Genomic DNA, 6,000 nt, shown 5'->3' with positions numbered 1-6,000 from the left:
CTACACTTTATAAATTGGAGTTTGTGGTATCTAAAGATGAGGCCTCTTGAGCAGATGGTTGCTGACCAATTCACACAAATAAATCGTTTTGGCCTTCTTCTACGAGGTTAGAATTCCCAATTTCAGGCCTTAGGGAAGTTGGGCAAGCATGGTCAGGGATCTTCGAGGGAATAATCAGTAAGAGCAACAAACTTCCCTTTTTAGAGGGTGCTAGGCTTTGGTGCTGGTCCTGGTTGTTCCGCAATTGCTTTTCTCTTACAAAGGAAGAGATCATGACCCACAGGCCTGCAAAAATCACAAAACAGGGGTAATTTTTTGCATTCAATCCTCACGAAAAAAAGCGAAGGATTCTCGTTCAACTAAAAATTCAGAAAGAAGTTTCCCTGTCAAGTCCAAATCCACTAAAACACGAGCAAAATGCCCAAAGGATCTGCTCTTCGTAGCCTCATCTAGCACAATCGGAGAATCAATCCCCTTGATGATCTCAAACAAAAGTTTGGGGCTCCAATGTTCTTGTCGTAGGTCGAGAATTCTGACCAACATTGGGTATGGGCCTATTGAATATTATTTAGAGTGAAATCAGGGATCAATTGGAGTAATCTCAACAAGCCTGATTGTAGGTTCCATGTTTCCACGACCTAAACGTTGAGTAGATCCTCCAAGGATGGAAAGGAAAACTAGAAGAAAACCTTTGCAACCAGAATCAATTCCAATTACGGATTGGGCTCTAGAACTTGGCTACTTTTCTTCGAGTTCCAAGGTTTTGATGGGAGAAGCTCCTTTCGGTATGATGATCCTGCCATGTAGATTGTTCTTGTAATCTTTTAGATTCTTTTAATATTTTTCCTCTGATATCTTAATGGACAACGTATCTCCTTTGAGGCAAGGCTTGGGGAGTTGGCTTAAAGGGATAGCACATGTATTTTGGAGTGCATAACCAAAGGATTTTTGCTATGATTGGGGGGTCGAATCCAAGGTCGGGTTTGTGTGTAGAGATGGCGATAACAATACCGGACCTGGCTTCTCTGTTGTCCCTTCTGAAGTTGTCCCATGCTGTCCCTTCAAAATTATTTCATTTTGAGAGTTGTGTTATGTGGAAGTAATGCCTTCCAAGGTTATTTTGATGATGCCAAAGAATCAAGAGTTAAGCAAAGTTTCAAGTAAAGATTCAAGAATCAAGTTTCAAGATTCAAGAATCAAGTTTCAAGAATCAAGAATCAAGAATAATCAAGATCAAGATTCAAGACTCAAGATTCAAGAATCAAGAATCAAGAGAAGACTCAATCAAGATAAGTATTAAAAAGTTTTTCAAAACATTGAGTAGCACATGAAGTTTTCACAAAATCATTACCAAAGAGTTTTACTCTCTGGTAATCGATTACCAGATTATAGTAATCGATTACCAGTGGTTTTAAAACGTTAAGATTTTCAAATTTCAAAATGAAGAATCACATCTGTTGATGTGTAATCAATTACACCTTTATGGTAATCGATTACCAGTGACTATTTTCGAAAAATTCATTTCCAAAAGTCACATTTCTTCAAGTGACTTATTTCTGAAGATTCTTTCAAAAGTCATATCTTTTTAAGTGATTAGTTTTAAAGGAATTGCCAAGAGTTACAAGTTTTGACTTGAGTCATCAAGAAACTATAAATATGTGACCTTGGCATGAAACAATTTAATTCATCTCAATCATTTCTTTCAATCATCTTTCAATATTTTCTTTCATCTCTTTCAACAGTTTTTTGTTTCATCTTCTCTTCATCTTTCTAAAAGTTTTTGTTCAAAACTTTCTCTTCCAAGAAAATTTCTTTGTTCAAAAACTTATGTTATTCATCTTTTTCATTCCCTTCTCCCTTTGCCCAAAAGAATTCGTCAAAGACTAACCGCCTGAATTCTTTTATGTCTCCTTTCTCCCTTTTCAAAGAATTCAAAACGACACAGTCTAAGAATTCTTTTGATTCTTCCCTTTCCCATAAACAAAAGATTTCAAAGGACTAACCGCCTGAGAATTCTTTTGTTTCCCCATTCACAAAGTTTCGAAGGACTAACCGCCTAAGAACTTTGTCTTAACACATTGGAGGGTACACCCTTTGTGGTATAAGTAGAGGGTACATCTACTTGGGTTGTTGACTGAGAACAAGAGAGGGTACATCTCTTGTGGATCAGTTCTAGTGGAGGGTACATCCACTAGAAAGAGAACAAGGGAGGGTACATCCCTTGTGGATCTTTGCTTGTAAAAGGATTTTTACAAGGTTGAAAAGAAATCTCAAGAACCGCAAGTCGCTTGGGGACTGGATGTAGGCACGGGTTGTTGCCGAACTAGTATAAAAACTCTTGTGTGTTTGTCTCCTTCTTCCCTACTCTTTTAATTTCCGCTTTTACTTTTGGTTAAGTTTCTTTTATATTCTTCATTTACTTAACAATATAGTAAAAGCCTTAGAAGAGTAAATTTTTAATTAGTAAAGGTTTAGGAATAATTAATTCAACTCCCCCTTCTTAATTATTCTAAGGCCACTTGATCCAACAAGTGGTATCAGAGCAGGTATCTTGTAGAAAGTTTAACCACTTCAAGATTAATGGCCTCTTTAAATTCTTTGTTTTTCAAAAGTATTTTCAGGAACAGGTCAAATCATTTCAAGATTATGATTAAGACCAAGCCAACTTGTGTCTCATGACAAAATCTCATGAAAACAACAAAGAAGAATTTGTAAGGAAGAAGTGGTACATCGACAGTGGATGTTCCAAGCATATGGCAGGAGATGTATCTAAATTTACAACCATTTCCCTCAAGAAAAGTGGACATGTTACATACGGCGACAACAATATCAGTAAAATCTCAAAAGGGGTAACATCTAAGCCATCTCTATGAATTAATGTATGATTAGTATTTTCAGTTAAGTTATTTTTGTGGCTAATAGAATATAATTGTTGAAATTGTTTGATTGTGTTTGCAATGTTTAAATAACTATATTTAGTTTTAATTTTGAATATGTATGATTAATATAATTTTGTTTGAATTGATTAATGCTTGAATTGCTTATGTTTTGTTTCTAAGATGATTAGATTCTGTTAAAAAATAAAAAATATTTTGACATGTTAGAATAATTAAATTAAGTAAATAAGTACCATGATATGTGTTGATGATTGTTATTTGATACTTAAAATTTAGTGTTTAATTAATCGATTACAGTAGAACAGACTTAGTTCTATAAATTGAAGATAAGTCCAAAATTATTTGATTGTGCTAAAATTTATTATAATTAATTAACTATATTTAGTTTAAATAATTTCAATATACATGATTGATTTTTCGTCTTTGGTAATTGTGTCCAAGTAGTTGGAAGTTTGAAAATTAAAATTTGGAAGTTATTGGAAGTTTGAAAATTAAAATTTGGAAGTTATTGGAAGTTGAAAGTTGAAAATGGAAGTTGGAAGTTGAAAATGGAAGTTATTGGAAGTTGAAAGTTGAAAATAGAAGTTGGAAATTGAAAATGGAAGTTACTGAAAGTTGAAAGTTGAAAATGGAAGTTGAAAGTTGGAAGTAGAAGTTATTGGAAGTTGGAAGTTGAAATTTGAAATTTAAAATTTAAAATTTGAAATTTGAAATTTCAAATTTAAAATTTGATATTTGAAATTGGAAATTTGAAATTGAAATTTAAAATTTTGAATTTTGAATTTTTTTTTGAAATAGAAATTATTGTGCATAGTTAGTTGATTGTTAATTAAATTTAACTAATTTGAAATGTTTGATGATTGATTGTGTTTGAAAGTTATTATGATTTTTTATTATATTTAAAGGTTATGTTGATTAAGATAGTGAATATGTATTTTTTATAGGTGCAAAATAATTTGTTTTAATGTCTTTCTGTTATGTGTTTAAATTTGATTATCTTGTTTACTTATTTGGTACTTAGTAAATTATGTTTTGAAAATTTATTAATACTTTATTTTATAAAAGTTTAAAACTTGTTAGTTGCTTTATATGTTATGGTTCTACTTGGTTACTTTTGATGACTTATGACTTATTTGATACACATGTTTTTATTATGATTTGTGGATGATTTATTATCTTGCCAAGAGTTACAAGTTTTGACTTGAGTCATCAAGAAACTATAGATATGTGACCTTGGCATGAAACAATTTAATTCATCTCAATCATTTCTTTCAATCATCTTTCAATATTTTCTTTCATCTCTTTCAACAGTTTTTTTGTTTCATCTTCTCTTCATCTTTCTAAAAGTTTTTGTTCAAAACTTTCTCTTCCAAGAAAAATTCTTTGTTCAAAAACTTATGCTATTCATCTTTTTCATTCCCTTCTCCCTTTGCCAAAAATAATTCGTCAAGGACTAACCGCCTGAATTCTTTTTGTGTCTCTCTTCTCCCTTTTCCAAAAGAACGAAGGACTAACCGCCTGAATTCTTTTGTGTCTTCCTTCTCCCTTGTCCAAGAATTCAAAATGACACAGTCTGAGAATTCTTTTGATTCTTCCCTTTCCCATAAACAAAAGATTTCAAAGGACTAACCACTAGAGAATTCTTTTGTTTCCCCATTCACAAAGTTTCGAAGGACTAACCGCCTAAGAACTTTGTCTTAATACATTGGAGGGTACATCCTTTGTGGTACAGGTAGAGGGTACATCTACTTGGGTTGTTGACTGAGAACAAGAGAGGATACATCTCTTGTGGATCAGTTCTAGTAGAGGGTACATCCACTAGGTTGTTCAAAGAGAACAAGGGAGGGTACATCCCTTATGGATCTTTGCTTGTAAAAGGATTTTTACAAGGTTGAAAAGAAATCTCAAGGACCGCAGGTCGCTTGGGGATTCGATGTAGGCACGGATTGTTGTCGAACCAGTATAAAAACTCTTGTGTGTTTGTCTCCTTCTTCCCTACTCTTTTAATTTCCGTTGTGCACTTTAATTTCCGCTTTTACTTTTGGTTAAGTTTCTTTTCTATTCTTCATTTACTTAACAATATAGTAAAAGCCTTAGAAGAGTAAACTTTTAATTAGTAAAGGTTTAGGAATAATTAATTCAACTCCCCCTTCTTAATTATTCTGAGGCCACTTGATCCAACAATTTAATATTTTAATAATTAAGAAAATATTAACACAACTCTCAAAATAACGTGATTTTAAAGGGACAACACAGAAACAACTTCAAAAGAATCAATAGAGAAGTCAATTTCTAAAAATACCCATGGGCAGATGAGGACAACTGCCAACAAGGAAGATGGAGGCGAAAGGGTATGCCCATAATCAGTATTTTAATTAATGCATATAAAAATCATTCAATCGCCATTTTCTTTAACCACGTGTTGACACATCCTTTGTCGCAATCTTTTATTGCTATAGTCTTTCTCTTTAAAGCATGACTATGTTTTTTCATTGGGGGTCTTCTAAGAGAAAAAAAATTAATGTTAAAATCATATGAAAATGCAAAAAATATTATAAACCACACAACTTTATGTCTCAATACAAAAATTATATTTTAAGTATTTTAACCACAAGTTAGTATTTGTCATTTTTTTTCTTCATTTGCCTTGCATAGCATAAGTGTTCTAATGTTTAAGACTTAATTTATTTTTTTCTTTGATTTTTTTTATATTTTTTGATAATTTTTACCATTAATAAATTAGTTTAACTTATTTTATTCTCAATTTATTAAAAAAATTATAAATTTTTCTTCCATCATTAACTTGTCGTGACATATTAAAAAGTTATATTTTTTATTTTAATGTGAATTTCATCCTTAATTTTTGTGTGATTATTACCGTAAATTTTTAATTTTAACAAAATTTGATCCTCAATTTTTAGGGTATCACATCAGCTCAATTGTGAAAGACAAAATTTGTAATTTTTTTAAAATTGGGAGTAAAATACGATAAATTTATCAAACATATAATTAATAAAAAAATAAAAATTAAAAAATATAATTAAGCCAATTTTTATTTTTAATCATATAAAATTAAACCTTGCATTCCACATGTTAAAGTATA

The sequence above is a fragment of the Glycine max genome, chromosome 6 (genome assembly GCF_000004515.6).
Source record: "Glycine max cultivar Williams 82 chromosome 6, Glycine_max_v4.0, whole genome shotgun sequence".
NCBI lineage: Eukaryota > Viridiplantae > Streptophyta > Magnoliopsida > Fabales > Fabaceae > Glycine > Glycine max.
This window is presented reverse-complemented; position numbering follows the sequence as displayed.